Source organism: Ursus americanus, chromosome 15 (assembly GCF_024610735.1).
Source record: "Ursus americanus isolate L20-20 chromosome 15, mUrsAme1.1.p, whole genome shotgun sequence".
In the NCBI taxonomy this organism is placed as follows: Eukaryota; Metazoa; Chordata; class Mammalia; order Carnivora; family Ursidae; genus Ursus; species Ursus americanus.
The window spans coordinates 22,708,201-22,731,235 of NC_142141.1; the positions used below are offsets into that span (position 1 = coordinate 22,708,201).

General features: G+C 41.4%; 1 long non-coding RNA gene across 1 annotated transcript in view; it reads right to left on the minus strand.

Annotated features, from left to right (window-relative positions):
• Positions 1 to 917: 917 nt before the first annotated feature.
• The window catches only part of LOC123788516 (uncharacterized), a 476,833-nt gene continuing 454,715 nt past the window's right edge, over positions 918 to 23,035 (minus strand). The window contains exon 7 of the long non-coding RNA XR_015726851.1: positions 918 to 8,676. This is a non-coding gene — a long non-coding RNA (uncharacterized LOC123788516). The remainder of the gene's footprint in view (positions 8,677 to 23,035) is intronic.

Genomic DNA, 23,035 nt, shown 5'->3' on the forward strand with positions numbered 1-23,035 from the left:
TTCCTTGGAACTGAGATTGTCCGTAACTGGACCCATTAACACCATTTTTTTTAGTTTATTTGTCTAGATGTAAGAAGTAAATCTGTTTCCTAGCAACTCTGTCCCCTGCTCCCTCAATTTTCCCTACTCTTTATCTTCCCCATGATCAACTACAAATTAGCCAAATTATGGGCAGGTTTTAGATTTCCCAGAAATGGAAGGGGCACTTGCAGACATTTGTTCTTTTGGCATAAAGTGGCTCTAAGGACCCATGCTTCCTGAGGACAAAGCAGGGAAATGGAAGTGGCCATTAATCTTAATGTGCCTGCAGATCTGGGAGCCAGACCTCCCAGGACAGCCACTTAAGTGCAGTCTTCTGGCCATTTCATGTAAGAAGCAATGTTAACCCCAAGAGGAGCCATAATTTTGGAGAAAAGGGAATCCCCATGACATCCTCTGCAAAGTTAATTGTCAATATGGTGGTTTTACTCTCAACTCTGTAGTGAAATCTCTGAATCATCCCCCAATTCCACATCCCGCAGTTTTATATCCTGAGAATCAGACAACTATTCAAACTGACCTGCCAAACACCCTTTAAAAAAAACATGAAAAGATGACCCCCTCTACCAAAATAAAATGCAGGTAGGGACTCATGCAGCTCAGGGCTTCCCAATCATGAATAATCTATATTGAAGACAATTTTCCCAAATATAGATTTTCTGTAGTTATTTCCCTACAAGGTTCTAGCAAAGATAATTTCAGGACTGTGTCCAGGAACCAAGGATAATCCTGGGTGATACGAATTGCTATTTTACTTTCATATATCCATTTTTTCCTTTGTTCATTCAATACATATTTTATTTATTTATTTATTTATTTATTTATTTATTTATTTATTTATTATTTTTTTATAATAATTTTTTATTATGTTATGTTAGTCACCATACAGTACATCCTTAGTTTTTGATGTAGGGGGGCGGGTGGGGGATTGGGATAGGCCGGTGATAGGTATTAAGGAGGGTACATATTGCATGGAGCACTGGGTGTTATATGCAAATAATGAATCATGGAACACTACATCAATGCATATTTTTAAATACCTACCATGTGCCAGACACTGTTGTAAATGCTGAGGATGTAGTGGTTAACAAGTCAAAAGTCCCCATGCTAGAAGTTATGAATGGGTCTCTTCTTCCAGGCTATGGTAAGATTACATTTCCCTGCCTATGTAAAGTAAGGGCTCGATTTGGCCAATGAAATATGAACTTACGGACATGTATCACTTTGAGGTGGAAGCTTAAAAGTCAAGGTACACTTTGCCATGTTGTCCTTTCCCTCTGCCTCAGTAACTAGCCTAGATCCTAGAGTTAGAAAAGCTCAGAGGAGAGCCCCCAGAAGATTCAGTATAGATATGTAACACTTTTATGTTATTGTATGTCACTGAAAAAAAATATTAAAATTTATCATTTTCTGACTGAGAGAATCCAGTTGTTATAAACACATATATTCAAAATTCAATCTCTCATGTTACCCACCTAAATCCTACCTACCCTGATCATGTAAAATAAAATCTAATAGTCACAGCAAGACAAATCCTGTTTCTAGGATACAGAAGAGTGTTGTGATCTCTTTCAACTATAAAGGCAGCAGCGGGATACAATGGAAAGTGCCTGAGCCTGGAAGTAAGAGGACGTAGGTCCTTGCTGCCATTGTAGGTTGGCTCAGAATCAGGTACATGCAGGCATCTAAGAGCCCAGTACATCACAGGTTTCCAAACTTAACCCTCCACCACATTCACCACCTGATACTGTCAAAAGAATTCTCTTGGCATATCACTAGAGCTGGGCAGGTGCACCGAAATTAAGCTCCTCAGCTGATTTCACTGCATCACGTAGCTTACGCAGACATTGCTAGAAGTCATAAGCCATCTCATACACACGTCATGTTGTCCCATCCATTTGACGGTACCTGTACCTTGGTTCCTGATTTGCATACCTACACCTGTTCTGAGATGGGGATTCTGTTCTGAACCTAAGCTTACTGGGCTGGAGCCTTGACCACCCACATGCCAATCCCTTTGTTCTTGTATCTGAGTCCCGTCAGCCAAACTCCCAGCCACTGGTTAGAGTTCTGCTAAACAGAGATGACAGGGGACAGACACTTGATACCTCTGTGATTCAGGGCAATATCACTGCTTAAAAAGAGGTCCTGCTGGGACTCACTTTGGGATATAGTGTTAGGATACCAGTAAGCCCACATTGCCTTCTCAGGAAAGTTTCTTCCCCACACCTCTTGCGGGGGGAGCCTGTTCTAGCATGTGATCCACTGTAAGCCATAGCCAACTACACACCTAACACACACAAAAAGGCAACACAAGCAAAGCCAATCCATTAATTGGCTAGGAAATAATCAATGCTCTTCCTTGAGAGTTTGAACAAAGAGAAAAAAGGGGGGTATACCAGACACATATATGTTTAAACTGAAAGGTCATGTGAGTCATGGATGGGATGGTCATGTTTAGCCATGCACGTACAGACAAGTTGTCTTAGAAAGTGGTATTACTGAGAAAAACCAATCAACATTTTTAAGTGCAGCTGGAGAATAAAAATACAGACACAAGAGAAAACTCAATCCTTGGGACCTTTACAGCAAAGCATATGCTCCTCTGAAGCAAAGTACATAGTTGTCTTTCCTTTTTGTGAAATGTCCCTATAAACTTTCAGAACTCTCCTTTACCTGAACCCACTAGAATGAGTTCAGTTCTTTGCAAAGAAAAACATCTCCTGTGCTGAATTCCCTTAACTGCTGAACACTGGTCTTGTTCTAGCCTGGAGCTGCCTTTTGGGTGTGACAAACTAGACTACTACCCAGACTTAGGACATCCTGCCCTACCAGCTTGGGCCAGTAAAGCCCAAAAATTACTCCCAGCTGAGTCAGCCTTAATTATGCAAATATTTCTTTTTTCCTAGCTTTATTGAGGCATGATTGACAAAATTGTAACATATTGAAAGTATACAATGTGATGATTTGAATGTCAGGAGGGGTTCACACCAACCAGCTAATTAACACACGCATAACCACACATATTTATCTTTTTTTTTAATGTTGAGAACACTTACGCTCTATTTCCTTAGCAAATTTCAATTACACAATACAGTATTATCATCCATAGTCACCATGTAGTACATTAGATCCTCAGACCTTATACATCTTATAACTGTAAGTTTGTGCACTTTTACTAACTTCTCCCCATATTCCCCACCCCCTAGCCCCCGGCAACCACCATTCTACTCTTTTTATAAAGTCAAATTCTCTCTCTCTTTTTTTTTTAGATTCCACATATAAGTAATACCATGCATTATTTGTCTTTCTCCATCCAGCTTATTTTACTTAGTATAAATAATGTCCTTTGGGTTCATCATGTTGTTGCAAATGGCAGAATTTTCTTCTTTTTTATGACTGAATAATACTCCATTGTGTGGAATACACACACACCTTACTGGTATATATATGTAGGTATATATATGTGTGTGTATGACATTTTCTTTATCCATTCATCCATTGAGGGACACTAAGATTTATTTGTTTTTATGTCTTGGCTATTGTGAATAATGTGACAATGAACAGGTGTGAAGTGATATCTCATTGTTGTTTGACTTGTATTTCACTCATGATTAGTGATGTTGAGCACTTTTTCAAGTACTTGTTCACCATTTGTGTATATTCTTTGGGGAAAAAATGTCTATTCTGGTCCTCTGTTCCTTTGTGATTGGATTATTTGGTTTTTGGTATTGACTTGTATGGATTTCTTATGTATTTTGGATATTAACCTCTTATCAGATATGTGGTTTGCAAATATTTTCTCTGATTCCATAGGTTGACTTTTCATTTTATTTATGGGTTTTTTTTGTTGTTGTTGTTGTTGAACAGAAGCTTTTTAGTTTGACCTAGTCCCAACTTGCTTATTCTTTCCTTTGTTGCCTTTGATTTAGGTGTCAAATCCAAAAAACTATTGCCAAGACCAAAGCCAAGGAGTTTACCCATTACGTTGTCTTCTAGGAGTTTTAGGGTTTCAGGTCTTAGTTTAAGTCTTTAATATATTTTGAGTTAATCTGTGTGTGTGGTATAAAACAAGGGCCCAGTTTTATTCTTTTGCGTGGATATATCCAGTTTTCCCAACACCATTTATTGAAGACACTATCCTTTCTTCATTGTTTAATTTTGGTGGCTTTGTCAAAAATTAATTGACCATATATGTGTGGGTTTAGTTCTGGGCTCTCTATCCTGTTCCAGTAAGCTCTGTGTCTGGTTTTATGTCAATACCATACCATTTTGATTACTATAGCTTTGTAATTTGGTTTCTGAGTAGAAAAAACACATTCCTTCTGTGTTTCTCCTTTACTCTCACACTACTACACTTTGCTTCTGATACCAAATGTGTTGATTTTCCACACATCAAGCAATTCTAAGTGACACCAGCTGGGTAGTCTACAGTTTAAATGCTGATACTATCTACCTGGAGAGAGCATCAGATCCCACAGGTGAAGAATTCTTTCCCACAAGACTGTCCTCCTACTTTAGATGCCAATTCCAAGTCCAAGTTTTTACTTATGCTTCTGACCCATGGCTATAAATCAGAGGTTCCCATGATACTAATTTGCCAGAAGTGTTCACAAAACTCAAGAAAACAGTTTATTTAATGCAATTACTGGCTTATTAAAAATGATGTAACTCAGGAACAGCAAGATGGAAGATATACATAGAGCAAGGTGTATAGGAAAAGATGTGAGAAGCTTCCATGCTCTCTCCCCATACACCAGTCTCCCTCAATCGCCACATGTTCACCAACCCAGAAGCTCTCTGAACCTAGTACTTTCGGGATTTCTATGAAGGCTACCTCACAAAAGCATGATTAATCATTAGCTCAGTCTCCAGACTCTTTCCCTTTCCTGAAGAATGGGGATAGGGATGAAAGTTCTGACCTTCTAATCATGATTTGGTCTTTCTGGGGACTGGCCCTCATCCTGAAGTTATTCAGGAGCCCCCCCCCCAAGAAGCTTTTAGGATCTCTGTGCCAAGAACCAGGGACAGAGACCAATATAAATTTTTTCTTTTATTTCACAGCTTGCTATCATAAAGCGTGATGCCCCTAGCTTTGTTGTTCTTTTTCAAGATGACTTTGGCTATTCAGGGTCTTTTGTAGTTACATATGAATTTTAATATTTTTTTTCTATTTCTCTGACAAATGCCATTGAAATTTTTATAAGAATTGCACTGAATCTGCATTTTTTGCCTGCTCTGTCTTCACTGAGCCTAGAGGGGATAGCTGTGGGGAGTGCCTGTGCACCCACTTAGCAGTTGCTTGTTTTCTATAGTTCCATGGGGCTCATGAATGCAAGCCCCCATGTTTCTCAGAAGTAGGTAATTTGGGGACCTGTGCCTCTGGTGGTAGTCTTAAAATTAGGGTGCTAGATGTATGGTCCACATTCTTGTTCCTCAGGGAGAAGCTGGGAGTTGGTGATTTCTCTCCTATTATAGAATGCCATGCTAGGGGTGAGGTTTATGGCAAGAGTCTGTTTTAACTTTTCCTATGCATTTCGATGTGGGTATTTTCTCAGATTCTTGATGTGTAGGAGTCGTTCAACTGGTTTCTAAATTTCTCTCAGAGGAAATTGACCTGCATAGCTATATATTCAGTGAAACCATGTAAGAAGGGAAATTCAGGAGCTTCCCATGTTGTCATGTTGGCAATGTCCTCCCAAACACTAATTATGCCAATAATTCAACAAGATTATGTTTGCTTTTACTTTGTATTTTGTCCTACTCTTAAAATTGAAATAGCTTTATTATTCTTTTGCTACTTTTGAAAGGAAAAGTATTAAAACAATCAGTCAATATCTATTTGACAAAGTATTAAAGAGTTGGGTAAACAGAATATTTAAATACATCCTAGCACCTTCATTGAGAATTTTCCACCATGCTTTCATATAAATCCATATGTGCCCTGATTTAAGGAAATTTATAACAACAAACATTGCAACTTATAATAAACGATGAGGGTAAATTTGCTTTTCCAGAGCAACTCTTCAAATTCAGAGCACTCTCCTACGTGTAAAAATGTATTTCAAAGATAAGAACTACTCAGGAAAACAGGAGTGGCAGAGGGAGAATTAGAGTACCGCCCACTGATATCTTCATAATTCATGAAAATCAATAGGAAAGCAGGATTTTATTTGCATAGATTTCCAGGGTATGCCACTTATTAGTGATGGTCAACCTACAGAGTCTAGGACTCCTGAGACTCTGGAATGAGTTTAGCTGACTAATCTCATTCAAACACACTCAACACAATCCCCAGGAAATGATTTCACAGCGTTATTCTTTCCAAGGCTCAAGTCTTACTGTGAGCTGGTTACATTTGTCTCCTCTTTTTACAACACAGCTGACTTCATGCTGAGAATCCTGGCTGCCTCCACCTCTTACTGTACGGATTTCTTTCTTTACTGAAATGCAGCTAGGACGACCTAGGACACTCGTTGACAAGGAACCTGACCGCTCCACCAGACTCACCAGTGTTTGTTGAGCAACACCCTCCTCGCTGTATCTTGTCTTTCTTCTCCAGAACCAGAAAAAAGTTTTAAAATATGGAATTTTTGGGAGGCAGGTGTTAACAGTACATTTATTTACTTATTACATAGGGATTAATGGATGTTTAATATAATTAACCTATTATCAGTGATTATGTGTTCGTTAAATTTCTGTATGAGAGTTCTAGAAACAACTTGAAAACATTTGCTATAGCAGAGTGGTTAAGGATGTGGCCTCAGGAGTCAGTTGCCTGGGTTTTTAATTCTAGCCTTTTCACTCACCAGCTGTTGTTATTCATGGATATGACACAAACCTTCTAAGGTTTGGTTTCCTCATCCCTAAAATAGGAATGAAAATAGAAATAACCTGGCAAGATCACTTGTGAATGATATTCATGTGTGCTGGTTAATTTTGTGCATCAGCTTGACTGAGCCATGGTAGTGGAGGGAGGGAAGGGGGTACCCAGATAGTTTAACAAACATTATTCCGGGTATGTCTGAGAGTATGTTTTTGGATGAGATTAACATGTCAATCAGGAGATTGGGTAAAACAGACTGCTCTCCCTTATGTGGGTAGCCCTCATCTAATCAGTTGAAGGCCTGATTAGAAAAAATGGCTGACCCTCCCTCAAATAAGAGGGAACTCCTTCTGCCTGAAAACAAAACAAAACAAAACAAAACAAAACGAAACAAAACAAAACCTACTTGAGCTGGGACATTGGTCTTGTTTGGCCTTCAGACTTGGCCTGAAGCATCTGCTCTTCTTGGTTCTCAAGACTGCCAGCTGGCACACTGACACTTCCATCATCAGCTTACCTAGTTCTCAGAGTTTGGGATAGGACTGGAGTAACACATCGACTTTCTCGGGTCTCCACAGCTTGCTGACTGCAGATCTGGGACATCTCAGCTGCCATAACTGCATGATCTGATTCCTTATAATAAATCAGTGTGGACAGATGGATAGATAGGATGGACAGATAGATAGATAGATAGATCGATCGATCGATCGATCGATCTAGAGGCCACCCTATTGGTTCTGTTTCTCTGGAGAACTCTAATAATACAGTACATAAAGCATTTAGTACAGTGTCAGACTCATACTGAGCACCTAATTCAAGGATAGCAATTATTTATAAATAAGGGACTATACTAGGCATCAGAGGAGGCCACCACCAAGATGACTCAAAATCAAACATTTGTCTGCAGGGAACTCACAGATTAATAGAAATGATAGGGTGTGCATATTACTAAATGTTATTCCCTTGCTTAAAATCCTTCAATGGCCACCTATGAGCTACAGGATAGAACAGCTGATTCCTGAGTGTGGAATACAAGCCCCTTCCTTATCTAGTCCTTGCAATACCTTTGCATGTCATGGTGACATGGTCTTTTCCTGTCGCATGCTGAGTTCCCTCCCACCTTGGTGGGCTTTCAGACACCACACCTCTGCTTCTGATGATGTGTTCTCTTTGTATTCCTGAAAATCTCCTAGTCATCTGTCAAACTTCATCCTGTATGATTTCAGATGCTCCCCTGCACATGTTCCCTTTAGCACCTTTCCTTCGCCTTTACAGCACACTCCATAGTCCAACATCACTGATGGTTTTCAAATCCTGTAGAGGTCCCAGCATGAGTCCAAATCATCCCTATCTAGGATGCCAACACATTGAGGAATTCTGGAAGAGCACCCGGGGGCCATGCTAGTGTAAGGGACCCACAAGCCTCTGGGGAGAACCCAACCTCAAAGAAGATGACCCAGGAACAAAGCCGGGCCTGGATAGGAGGGTATTACAATTAACTGAATACTTACTTAAAAATCTAAAAAGCCAGTGGTCAAGAGCTATCATCTTATTTCCCTTACTTTCCTTAGAAATACTTATTCCATTTGTACTTTCTCGCCCAGATTTTCTTCTTTTAGCTTCCTGGAACATGGGACAAAATTAATTTGCATGACCAATTCAGACCACACAAAGCTTTAACTTACCTTCTTGAAACCAGTGTGTGGCTGGTTATCTCAGTAGTTATAAGCTCACAACATGGATCCAGTCTCCATGAAGACCAAAAAATTATAGCCTGGTTGTATTCAAAGCTAACGCGAAGGGATGTCAATCTAAAATGGAACCAGAGGATATAAAATGGAGAATGTCGTGCATGTACACTCAGAAGAACAGAATTTAAGAACTAAGTGTCTCATTTCTCATGAATGCCTGATTTACAGAAGACTGAGACTTACCTCCTGACCAATGACCACCTACCAAGAATCTCTGCCCTTCCTCAAGCCAATAAACTTGCAGCTTGGACTCTGGCTGGACTTTCTTCTCTTTGTACTCCTTGCCCATAGATACAGCCTGCCCCAAACCCTCAATGGACTAGCTTGTAGCCTGCTACTGCATGTCTTCCTCGAATTGCAACTCCTCTGCTATTTCCAAATAAACTAAATTTCTGGTCATTTGAGCTTGCTTCAGTTTACCTCTGATAGTAACCTATAGTCAATAATAGAGTACACGGCATGAAAGGGTGTGCAGAACATCCTCTCTTCCAGCGAAACGAGAACAACATGCCCTATTCTTGGAATGTTGCAGAAGTCCTGCCTGATGCTTTGCTGTCCCCAGCCCTTTCCCATAGCTTTCCAATCCCCATAACTAAAACCATTCCATATCCTGCACAGGTTCAAACACTTGTAAGAGATCTAAGACTCAAATTCTTATCAGAAATAATCCTTAATAATATTTAATATTATTGTATTTGATTACATGTTCAATGTAAAAACAATGGAAATTACAGAAAAGCTCAAAAAGCTCAAAACTAAAATTATCTCCAATTAAATCACTTAAAACAAAGGATAGCATGTAAGTATATATTTTTCCAGTGTGACATTCTCACATACAAACATATATACACACAGTGGTAGTATATCAAAATATGGTGGTGTGACTTGCTTTTTTCACTAACTACATAATTTGAGCCTTCTCTCATGTTATAAAAAATCTCCTACATTTTTTTTATGCCTTTGAAATCTCTACTGAACGGGAGAATCACAATATATTTAACCAATCCCCCTTTTGTTGGATAGCAAGTTATTTCCACTGTTTTTGCGATTCTAAATAGTCTCACAATTAATGTTCTTGAGCCATCATCTTTCTGTGCCTCCAGGGATTTCTTAGGTTAAATACTAAGATGTGGAACAGCTGGATCAAAAGATGTGCATATTTTTAAGAACTTTGGAGCTGATTTCCAAATAGTCTCATAGAAGGGTACCTTGGGCAGAGTATTTCCTCCAACGGTACCTGAGACTGATTCAGAAGAATTTAAGGAATCCTAAACTCATAGAGATAACGCAGTATCCATCTATCCATCCAACCATCTAGCCAGCCACCCATCCAACCAGCCATGCATGCAACAAATATTTATTGAGTGTGTACTCTACACATGTGCTATGGACAGAGTGGTAAAAAAGACGAACGTAACTCCTGCGCTCCCTGTACTCACATCCTAGTAGAGAAATCAGACCAGCAATGACAATAGTGACCAGTTTAGCCCTATTACTGCTTCCATTCCAACACCATGTCTCATTTTAAAAACAAGGTCTCCGCCTTATGGTTGGGACTAAGCTTAAGCGTCCCATGCTGGGTCTTCTTAGTTTCCCATACCAGAGTCTTTTTCTCATGAGTTCTCCTGGAGATGCTACAGGGTATCGGAACAGCAGCCAACCCAGCTGAGAGCATTTCCTTGTGTCTGTGCAAGTTATTTGAGCCAGACTCCAGCTGCACATTATTCTTTTGCTGGAAAAGTAATAAAAATCATGACCACTTTGGGCCTCACTTTACTCACTCTGTGGCAGGCCTTATACCAGGCACTTAATATAAATTATTTCATTTAATCCAAACAACAATGCAGTGGGAGTGATAACTGTTGTTATTCTGATCTACAAATAAGGAACAGGAGGATCCAAGAATTTTTAACAGTCAGACAGCAGAGCCAGGACAGAAATACAAATCTCTTACCTGTAATTCACTATACTGTTTGCCTGGGTCTCTGTCTGTGCCCTGCTACAATGCTTTGTCCTGCCTGATGAGGCATTCCCTGGTCATCCACTGCTAGGACCCTCTCCAAAGGCAAAGGGCAGCTGGGGCCTGGCACTTTCCAAACTACTTGACAAGGTATCAAACTGCCTGGGGGCAAACCCAGTAATCTCTGCTGCCAGTGATTCCCAAAGTGTGGAACGAAGGTCATCTGCTGCAGAACAAAGGGAAGTCCTTGTTTAAATGAATAAGCAAAATACGGTTCGTGCCTACAATAAAATGTTATTCGGCCATAAAAGAAATGTAGTACTGAGATATGCTACAACGTGGATGAACCTCAAAACACCATGCAAAGTGAAACAGGCCAGATGCAAAAGGACAAATACTGGATGACTCCATCTGTATGAAATATCCAGAGTAGGCAGATCCGCAAAGACAGAAAGCAGATTAGTGAGCATCAAGATCTGAGGAGGAGCTGGGGGATAGGGAGTGACTGCTTACTGGGCACAGTGTCTCCGTTGAGGGTGATGAGAATGTCTTGGAACGAGACGGAGGAGATGGTTGCACAACACTGTGAATGGACTAAATACCTCTAGATTGTTCACTTCAGGATGGTTAATTTTATGTCATGTGAAGTTTGCCTCCATTAAAAAAGAAGGGGGAGCAACCACCTACTGAGTCGAAATATTTGGGCTCAGAAATGTCCTTTTGTACAAGATCCCAGGGGATCCTGGTGTACACTAATGTTTGAAAATGTTCCTTAAAATCTCCCAGGATGGCTAAATAAGACAATCATCTGAAAGGACCCAAAAGTTAAGGTTTTGTTTTGTTTTCCAAAGTTCAACTGTAAGAAAGCAAATCCTAGAGCAATAGCATGGTTATAACTAGCACAGAAAGCCCTAATGCCCTAAGGCCATTGATCTGCCTGATGCCATATTTCCAGTTAGCAAGGAATCCAGAGGGTTCGCCTGGACCATGTGCGTATGTCCAGACCAGTCACTGGGATGGGGGCAATGAGGACAGAAGGCAGGGGGCAGGAAAGACATATGTGAAGAAGGACGGATGCAAGGCCAGAGGAGGAGGGATACTGGCTAATCGATATGAACAGTCAAAGTAATGGCAGAGCTCCCACACAGCCCTGAATTCAAGTAAACGGGAATCAATGGACTAAAAACCATGGATTCAATAAAGCCATTAAGTCATGGCGATTTCTTTTGAGGTAAATTAATTCCTCTGTGGCCGTGTCCCCTGTGGCTCCCAAGACTCAATATTTTCCTGGCAAGGGATTCAGTTAGCATGGCTGTCTATAGAGCCTTCGTGACCTCTTCTCCCCCCATTTTATCCCTAGGGGAGGGGGACTTCATTGCTTTGGCCGTCTTCCATCAACACATTGTTCTTGCTTCAAGCGCTAAGTGAATTGCTTATGTTGTAAGGGAAACAACCTGATTGCACCTGCTAAGACTTAACAAAGGGCCAGGTCCTCGATGGTTAGTGCTGTTGGTGATAACCTTCCTAGAGAACCATAGCAAGTCACCACGCATTCCCTTCCTCATAACACAGGAACAAGACCAACCCTGAGTCAGGTGCTAAACTAAAAACATTGTAAGCATTTGTCTTATTTAATACTGCCAGTGGCCCTATGAGGTAGGCACTATTGTGTCCATTTCATGGATGAGGAAACTGAGTCTTGAATGCTTGAGTAACTGTTGTAATGTCTCCTGACTCTAAAGCCTGTCTCATGACCACTACACTATATTGTCTCCATCTACTGAAACCCTCCAAATCTCCAGGAAATGAGAGTCCCACTCCACCTACCACCTGCCAGCAGTCAGCCTTTGTTCTGAGGGACACTGACCACAGTACCTCACACTACTATTGGTCAAAACTCTCATTAGCACGTAGCCAGGTGAGGCAGGAGAAGAGAATATTTCAGGTGAGTGAGTACTAAAGACCAACAAGTTAGCCTTGCTACGAGGACACACATGCAATACATTCAGACAAATTAAAACAATTGCTTCGGATTTGAACAAACTGGGTCCTAACTCCCAGCTCCTCCTTTAAGTTGTATGACCTCTGGCAGTTTTGACCTTGCTAAGAGTCTACATTCTCATTTGTAAATTGGAGATGTTTTTCTCACGTGGTGGCTAGAATGAGTGAATGGGGTATTCCACATAAGAGCATTGGGCACCTGCCTGGCACAGAACGAATTCTTAAATGCTAGCTGCTATTACTATTCTTAAGACCAGACCACTGTCGTGCCAATCAACTCCACACATGCTGCCTTCAGCCCGCTTGGCCAAGGTTAGAGCTTGTGCATATGCAGACCTGTGCCCACACAAACCTGGGTGTTCTTCCCACCAACCAGTGCGTAGCTTAGTTATGTAACCTCTCTGAATTTCCGTTTACCTAGCAGCTAAACAGAGATAATAGTATCATCTACCTCCTAGGGCTTGTAGCCTGGAATATTAAAAAGAGAGAGGCTTTACTGACAGCCTGGCTCTGGATTTTATGGATTCAATCACCCATTGTAATACTCTCTTTACCCGGAGTTTTCAACTCAACCATTTTTTTTTTCTGCCCCAGTATTGCAAAACATGCTGATCAGGAATTAATGCAGTGTTTTAAAACTCTGTAGGGCACCCAGCCAAAGGATCCCTGGAAGAAGGCAAGGCTTGCAGCTCTGGCACTTAGAGTCACTGGCCACTAGAGGCCGTTGGTAAGCCACAGAAAGCTGGAAGGATGCCTACCTGTCAGATTTGAAACACTGTATGTCTTATTTTAAGGGTTTCCTGAGTTATCAGAAATCTAGCTCAGGGACCCTTGCAAGGTGCGATGGCTTTATTCTCTATAAGGGTGTGAGCCTCATTTCCTCCTGAGGTTCCTTCCTGAAGGGAAAGGAAGATGGGCCATAGCCTGCTCCTACCTAGTCAGTGAGCCACAAGGCTGGTCAGGAAAAAAACACCTGTGTGGTAGCATTTGTGAAATCCAGGGAGAGCCTCCACGTGCAAGAATGTCCCCAGTGCCCAGTGACTGGAATCCCTTTAAGTCTTATATATACTGTAAACCTCCAAAGCCCACTGATTTATGTGGATATCCAGGGAGGGGACCACATGGGGGGCCTGCTATTAAATGCTGTTATGCAGAAAAAGAAATCGGAGGACAACAAGGGAAGGCATGCAAACCTGGAGTTCCCAGATGTGGGTTTGAATTTTAGGTTAGCCAGTTACTAGCTATGAAGACTTGAGCAAGTTACTTAACCTGAGTTTCAGTATCCTTTAAATCCCCTACCTCACGGGCTTGTTGAATGAGTTTAGTTAAATGAGATGACATATATAAAATTTTGCACATATACACAGAGTAAGTAATTTTTATTAGTTATCATTCTTTCCTCGGGTCAAAGTAGGAGCTGAACTTAAGGCCTGGAGAACAAACATAGTGGTGGGGGTTGGGAGTTTAAGAAGAGGAATAAGAGTACAAGGAAAGTTAAAAGGCAGGAGGTACCAAGTAGATGTCTCTAGTTCATCAGCATCCAGACAAAGCAAGTCAAGAAACCCTGACATGCCTGTGCTCATATTCAGACTTCTTTTCCTGTTGTGTGTTTTTAGGGTGTGTAATGGGGTCTGTGTGTAATATTAGTGGTGTTAAAACTATAGCTCAGATTTATATCCCAGATCCCAGATGTAAAGTCCCTGCAGGCAGGACACCAGAGGCAAAATGAGACTAGAAAAAATATCAGTTGGTACAGAGAACAGGAAACAGGAGGAAGACAACAAGGCTACCCAACTCTGGACCCCATGCTGTGCGAGACACAAAGCAAAACAGAGCACATGGGGTGGGGAGTGGCTTGGGAAGAGTACACAAACAGCTGCTGCAAGGCGAAGATGAAGGCAAAGGCTAAAGTGAGTTGAAACAATGTGAAATGATTCATTAGAAAGAGAAACACAAAGGGAATTTGATTCCCTTGCCAAGAAGGTAGACTTAGGATCACTGAGTGCTGGAGAGTCCATGAATATTGTATTCAATATGGTTTCCTCACTGTGTGTGTGTGTGTGTGTGTGTGTGTGTGTGTGTGTGTGTGTGTGTGTGTGTGATTGTACATACTGTGCATCTTTTAAGGGACAAGAATCACAGCTTTCATCAGATTCTCATCGGACAACAAAAAACATAAGAATACTTGATAGAAATAATAATAGCTAATATTTATCAGGCAATTACTAGGTACCAAGCACTGGACCAAGCGCTTCATGTAAATCATCGGATCCTCACAAGAACTCTCCAGAGGCAGGATCGCCGACTATGAATGCAAGCTGCGGAGCCAGCCTGACTCACTTGATATCCCAGTTCTGTCACGTACTAGCTACATGACCTCCGGCAACCCACTTTCTCAGTTTCCTAGTCTGTGAAAGGGGATAACAGTAAAAGCCTCCAAAGGTTGTTGCGAGGATTGAGTTAGTACACAGAAAGGTCCTCAAACAACAGATGACAAGTAATATACTTCATAACAGTTACCTCTTCAGTAGCATGCTGGTCTACGTCTTAAAACCAGCTCCTGAAGGAGCAAAATAAGCTCTAATTATAGTATTAGACACTTTCTGTGGTATAAATGCCATCTTGGCCAATGTCAAGCTATCCAAGTAAAGCCAAGCAGCTCACAAAATTCCTAAAAACTTAACAGTCAGCTTTCCTGAGACGATACAAGCTGGCTCCAGCATAGCTCTATATTAAAGCCCCGGTCATTCAGTGCTAACTGAAGATGGCCCGCAGATGTCTTCCTGGTCCCTTGAAGGAGTGGAGCTCGTGTAAAATTGAGAGAAGCCAAGCTCATATTCTGTTAGAGGAAATGGGTTCGGAAAGAGTTTCAGAAAAGCTGGTAAAAGAATGGAATCTGTTTGGGACAAGAGTTTTCTGCAAGCGGTAGACATGGATCTTCCCTGGGGTAAGTGGAAATCAGCAGCGATCACACATGGAGTGCTCATTACATGCCAAGTGCTTTATCCCCATGCTTTCCTGTAATCCTCACAACAGCCCTTTGAGGTAGGGGGTCCTAGGTGGTCCTTGCCCCAGGTTCACAAAGAGGGAAAGGGGGCTCCAAGATATACCAAGTCTGTCTAGGAATAGAAAACAGGAAGGGCAGGACCGGAAAGCAGAGCCTAGGCCTGTGTGACTTCTTCCCACTTCTCTGTGCTGGTATTCACACAACAGAGAAACACCCTGGGAAGGCACTTGGGTCATTGTAAGGGTGGAAAGGGACGTCCTTGGAACTCTCTTGGGTAAATTCTAAAGGTAGGTCTTTGACATCCACACTCTTTTCCACAGCCTGCTCCAGAAAGCCCCTTCATGGATGAATCCTTTAAGCTGCTCCATGAACACAAGCCTCCCCCAGCCACCCAAAACTCCAGGACCTTTCTGCGGTTGCCCTGTGGGGTTACTTCGCCACGATGGTTCTCTTGGACTATCAATATCCTCTGCCCTTTATCCACTAGAGTCCTTCCCACAGAGCAAGTTCAAGTGCCCAACTTGAGGTCATTTAGGGAAACTGCACCCATAAAATCATATAGTCACATGACCTAGGAAGCCATGCAAAAAAAGCTAAGTCTGTCACCATCCCTGATGGACATTCTCCTTTTATTACTCTAGAGAGACTCTATGGGCATAAATTAGGATACTAGTTTTAGGAATTAGATTGTTCAGTTCCAATTATGGCTCTGTCATTTGTTAACGATGTGACTTTGGGCAATTTACATAATTTCCATGTGCTTCAGTTTCCTCATCTATAAAATGGAAATGATACAGGGTCCCCTTCAAAGTACTGTCATGAAGACTCAATAAAATAATATCAAAATAGGCCTTAAAGGGGGATTAAAGTAATATTGTAAAAGTATAACACACTCGGGGCACCTGGGTGGCTCAGTCAGTTAAGCATCCAACCCTTGATTTTGACTCAGGTCGTGACTTCAGGATTGTGAGATTAAGTAAGCCCCATGTCAGGCTCACACACTGGGTGTGGACCCTGCTTAAGATTCTCTCTCTCCCATGGGGTGCCTGGGTGGCACAGCGGTTAAGCGTCTGCCTTCGGCTCAGGGCGTGATCCCGGTGTTATGGGATCGAGCCCCACATCAGGCTCCTCCGCTATGAGCCTGTTTCTTCCTCTCCCACTCCCCCTGCTTGTGTTCTCTCTCTCGCTGGCTGTCTCTATCTCTGTCAAATAAATAAATAAAATCTTTAAAAAAAAAAAAAAAGATTCTCTCTCTCCCTCTCTACCTGCCCCTCCCCCTCCCAAATATATATATACACACATATATATATAATTATATATTATAATATGTAATATATAATGTAATTATATATAATTATATATATTGTATATATAATATATATATTATTTATAATTATATATTATAATATATAATATATATTAATTATATATAATATATATTATATTATATTATATCATATAATTATATTATATAATATATAATTATATATTATATTATTATGTATCATATATATTTACATATTATATTTAATATATTATATTATCATAAATATATTATATTAATATATTATATATATTAACTGTTACAGCCTGACCATCCTCCAAGTGTAACTTTTAGGAAATTATTGGGTCCCATCCTCCCATTCTGTAATTCTGGTCCTAGAACTCCTTGACTTGCTTATATATTTTTTTAATTTAAATTCAATTGGCCAACATATAGTACATCATTAGTTTTTGATGTAGTATTCAATGATTCATTAGTTGCGTATAACACCCAGTGCTCACCACATCACATGCTCTCCTTAATGCCCATCACCCAGGCTTGCTTGTATTTAACCCAAACCAGTGGTTCCTAATCTTTGGAAAAGTTACTGCTCCTCTTGGAAAGTGAAAGCTATATACCCTATTTCCAGTGAAATATACATATGCAAATTTACATCTATTTTTCAGGGGACTACCTTGACCTGTGAAGCCCATCCTTGGCCATGCCCACCAGCCTGCAACTCTTTGCCTTCCATTTCAGTTTGTCCATCCATGATTTGGCTCCCAGAGCCCTGCCTCTCCCGTTCCATTTTGATCTCCCCCATTTTCTCTGATTCTTTCTACATGCAAGGGTTTCTCAGCATCCCCGTCTTGCCTGCTTCCAATCCCTTATTAACAAACATAGCTCTTCATCCAATGTAAACCCCCATAACCACTAAGAATCAAAATAATTGGGAACATACATTTTAAGTATACATTGGCAGTGCTAGAGGGAACTGTAATACTGTACAGAGAAGATCCTGAATTATCTCCCCTTCTAACAACCACAATTTCTTCACCTCTAATTTACATGCCACCATTTCACTTTTGCCATTTCTAAAGGCACCTCTCAGTTCATAAGGATACTTTCAGGACAGGGCAAGCTTGAAACTATAGCATCCTGTCTGCCATAAAGATACGTCCAAAATTTAGCTGAAATTTAACAGGTCCCCAGTGATAAGGCACTGTCTGTAAAAGTATATTGCATGTTTAATCAGTGGAAAGATCACGGCCTTTTTCAGGCCACGAAGACTTATATATATTATAGATGGGTGACCTTATGCAAGTCCTCTGAGCCTTGCCTTAGTCATCTGTAAAACGGACCTAAGAATGAGAGTAAGTGTGGTGGTGAACACCAAAAGAAGAAAGCCTATGTTTATCACCAGCAGTCATTCATCAACTGAACATCTGTTTACTAAGAACTTGCTGTGAGTTGACCATCATGGTGAGGTTGAAAATGCATCTGAAGGAAAGATACAGCGTCTGCCCTCAAATTGCTCACAGTGCTTTTGGGAAAACATATCTTGGCAACTCTGTGTTAGAAGAATACACAGGATGCTCTAGGAACCCACAGAAGAGACACTTAGAAAAATGCTTAGCACACAGCAGGCACTCGGCAAACGTGACTTCTCTTCCTTAGCCGACAGGTAGACCCTCCAGTAACCAAATCAACAATCTTTTTACAGACAATGCCCTAGAGGGTAAATTCTAGGCAATGCTTGTCTTCTCAGACACCAGCAGGTGTCATGTCCCATCATCCACTCAAAATGCAAGGGGAGATATCCCCCAAAGCTTCATTAGGCAGAGGACAGAGAGCCATACCAACCAAATGAGTTGAGCCCAACTGTTCACTCCATTCATTAGAGCACTCACTGTTCTTATCTCATGGCCAGGAGAGCAATAATAAAGAAAGCAGCCAAGAAAATTAATCAGGACCCAGAAAATTTTAATAAAATGTTATTAGAAGTCAGCACAAACTGTGGGGAGGAGAGGAGATGCAGTTTCTGGGGCACCTATTCCTGTTTTAATTCGATGACTCAGGTCTAGCTGGTCTAAAAAAATGCCCCACTGATTGCTAGGGTTTGCTTGTCGGGCTCATTTGCCTACAGCAGAATCACGTTTCTTAGCTGTTTTCCTTCAGTCCCCACCATACCCAACACCTGCCCTGTCCCAATTTTATTAGCGATCCCCTGTCCTCTCTTGCAGAGGGCCCTACTTACAGCACATCCATGGCACTTTCCGACAAGGGTATTAGAAATCAGAGAACCCGGAATTTGGTCTCAGCTTCTGCCTTTAATCCACTGTGGAACTTTGATCAAAATCTACATTCCCCACTAAGTCCCATCTGTAAAATGGGGACATTGGACCTTTCGTTATCTCTACTGGTCTTTGATTCTAAAAAGTGTATTCATACCCCATGATTTGTAACGAAAGAGTTTGAATAACAGCTGTACCCCTACATAGCATTAAAGGACAAGATGATCTTGCTTTATTATCTTCTGCTCCCAGGGAAACCTGAATAAAGGAATAAAGGAATAAGCTTCTTTTCCAGCTGCTTGATACGAACCAGCTTTTCTTAGGACCTTCCTGCTCATCCTTCCACAGGGCACAGTGCTGTCGACACGCTGGCCGTCCCCCCCCCCAGTTCCTTACATTCATATAGCGCTTTGTTCTCTAAAAGGCTGCCTCAACTATTGGGGATTAAGGAGTGCACTTGTGATGAGCACAGGGTGATGTATAGAAGTGTTAAATGATGAGATAGTACACCTGAAACTAATATCACTTATGTTAATTAACTGGAATTAAAATAAAAGCTTAAAAATATAAAAAATAAAAGGCTGCCTCACCCATTAACTTCCCCAAAGTTTCTGGGAGGTAGGCAGAATGGACACGATTATTCTCATTTTGCCTGTAAGGAAGTGAGGTGGGGAAAACTGAATTGCTAATGTTATATATACATCAATTAAATGGTAGTCTAGACCCACGCTTAAATCTCTCACCCACTGCTCTTTCCAGTCTATTACCACACTCTGCTTAGACAACTCCAGGGACATCCCAAAACTAATATTCTAACAGTCTGGGGTAAGGAAACTGTGATACTAATTAAAAAATTACTAATGAATACAGACTAAAAAATTAATTGTGTAATGGATAAAAATACAGGAAGGCCAAAGGCCAGGTAAGAAAGCAAGGGAAACAAAGAATAATTTTCCTTTGGTTTCCCCCGAAGAAAATGACACCAACCATAACAGAGGTGGATCAGCCTCTTGGCAATAGGAAAAATATTGCAAACGCAAGTTTGAGATTAAATTTTTTAGAAAGAGCAATGTAAGGAGTTTTTCCTTCTCTTTTAGTTTATTTGCTCTTTTATTAATATTCTATATTTCATAGTTACAAAAAAATCTTCTACAGCATAGTGAAAATAAATTGGTAACGTCAGCACTTTCTCTTCACAGCTGGGTCCCAGGTTGGTAATGTTTTTCTCCCATAAAACCATAATCCCATAAAATTTAAGGTTATTAAGTTGCAGGTGAATAATTCATGAGGGTAATTATGAAACATTTATGATGGAATATTATGAGCTTCCAAATAAAAGAAAACATTTGGGGTCGCCAAATTGACAAACTTTGGTAGCTGTGCTTAGATCTCCCATGAGGGCATTCTCTGCAGCCTTGGACATTGGAAATGGGCTAACGTCCCTCTAAGACATGTCTGGAACATATCCCAGCAACTCAGCCAGCTGTTGTCACAGTCCACTGCAATAGGCATAAGTACTGCCTGAGGCCAACAGTAACGGTGAGGAGAACAGAGCCATTGGCGGGGGGCGGGGGGGGTAGGAATACTCTGCCAGGCTCTGTAGAAATCACTTCACATGTATTATGTCTTTCATCCTCACAGTCCTCTAAAATCAGTATTATCCTTATCATCCCCATTATTTAGACTAGAAAACTGAGTCACAGCAAGTTTAATACCTTGCCAAAAATCACATATCCAACGAGGGGCAGTGCCAGGATGCTAACCCAGGGAGTTGAGCCCTTGAGCCTCCATTCTCCACAACCATGATGCACTGCCAGGCCAGACAACAGCTGGAGAATGATCTTGTAGCATTTACACACAGCGTATCCCGTTCTTCAAAGCACTTTCCCATGCATTATTCCCCTCTTGCAAGGTTTCTCTGTAACAGTGTCTCTGGACACTGTTGGATCGGTGTTATTGTCTCCATTTTACAGATGAGTAAACTGAAGTCCAGAAAATTTAAATGACCTGGTCATGGTCACACAGCAAGTTAGCAGAGGCACCACAATGAGAACTTCAAGGTTTGATCACAGTGATGATCACCACAAAATAGCAGAACTGGAAAAATTTTCCTTGCTAAACCGCCCATCTAACACAGCACTTCTGAAGGTAGACCACCCAGGCTCTCCTTAAGCCCCCCCAGTGATAAGGAGCTCCATGCTGACACAAAAACCCCTTCCACCATTGTAAAACTCAAATGATTTTCCTTGTCCTGAGCCAGTATTTGCCTCCTCACAACTGACTACTGTTTTATCTTAAATCTTCTCCCTTCTCTTAGCAGCCACACGACCCCTCCTCCTCATCGGTTTTTTCCCCCACGACTTTCAGCTTGTCTTCCTCCCTCCCCCAGGATCTTCAATTATTCCTCATACGACATGTGTTTGTAACCAACGTCCTTTCTCAACTCTTTTCCTAGATGTGCCCTACTACATTAATACTCCCCCTTCCAAACAAAACTGAAGCCCATCTCCGGGGACACCTGTTTAGAGTTAGGCACCTCCTCCCTCCTACAAGGAGGTGTAACCATCCCTCTCTCTACTGATACAGGTAAATCTAGCTGAGACCCCATTAACTATTTTCATAATGCATTTCTATGAGCTTGCCACCTCATCCCAAAATGTTTTCATTTGATCAGCTATCAAACTAGGTTGCCTTTATCACATCTGTCTCCCTCTGTACACATCCCCTTCCTCTCCTGCAGGATATGGTAACTTCAAAACATCTTCTGGTGCGGGCAGAAAGAGCGCTCCCAGTGCCATTTCATCTGTCTGCATTTGCTCTGGTGTACTGAGCAGTGAGTGTGGGCTGAGCTTCTGAGGGTGCCCCAAGTAGTCCAAGGAAATAGAGGGAAAAGTGCCTACTGGTGAACCAGCCTCTCTGTTACAAGTTAACTTCATTCTATCAGATTCTCATCATGGCATAGCTGTGTTTCAAGGGCTAGTCATTGCCTTCCTGCTTGAGAGATGGGCCCTCTACTCCTCAGAACTGAGAGGGATCATAAAGACATCTTGTCCAAATTCTCTGTCTTCTGGGAAGCTGAGGCCCAGAGACGGGAAAGGACCTTCCCAGTCAATGCTAAATATGGGATTCCAGCCCAGGCTCCAGGACTCCAAGCCCCTCTCCATGACATTTGAATTTCAGAGATCATCTGGTCCAACACCTCATTTATAGTTGAGCTAACTGAGGCACAAAGAGAGCAGGTCACCCAACCCAGGGGTGCTCGTTACAAAGATGAAGGTTCATTACCATTGCTTTTCATTGAAGAAAAAAGGAAATATTATTTATCGCGTTTCTGTGCTGAGACCATCCAACCCATATCATGGATGATAACACCGACATCATTTGACTTCTTTCAGCACCAAAGGCATTTTGCAGTAAGAGCCTCATCTTGACTATTATTTTACTCCCACGTGGTCCCCAATAAAAACAGACACGCTTGATTCTCTAGGTCACCCTGACGTCCTCATTAAGTGAGAACAAGCAGGGTGGAGAATTTCAACTCAATGTGGAAATGACAGGGGAATCCAAAGGCACCCTAAGTCAGCACCTTCTGACTTGGGAGAAAAACCCAAGTGACAGTCCACCGTGAAAGCACAAAGATGAGCTGCACCAAACCATTCTATTTCAAAGCCGCCTTAACATCACCTGACTGTCAGTAGTCTGCAAATCATACTCAGTTGCCAATGTCCTTCAAGCAAAACTCTATTACGCACTCTCTTTAGACGGCACACTGTTACCAACCCTCTGTCACAGATACTCATTTTTCAGCCTATTCTCTGCCTTGATGTGAGGATGATCTGTATCTCTAGACCTAACTGTACCCCCTCTTTGCTTAGCAGTTAGATACGGGATGC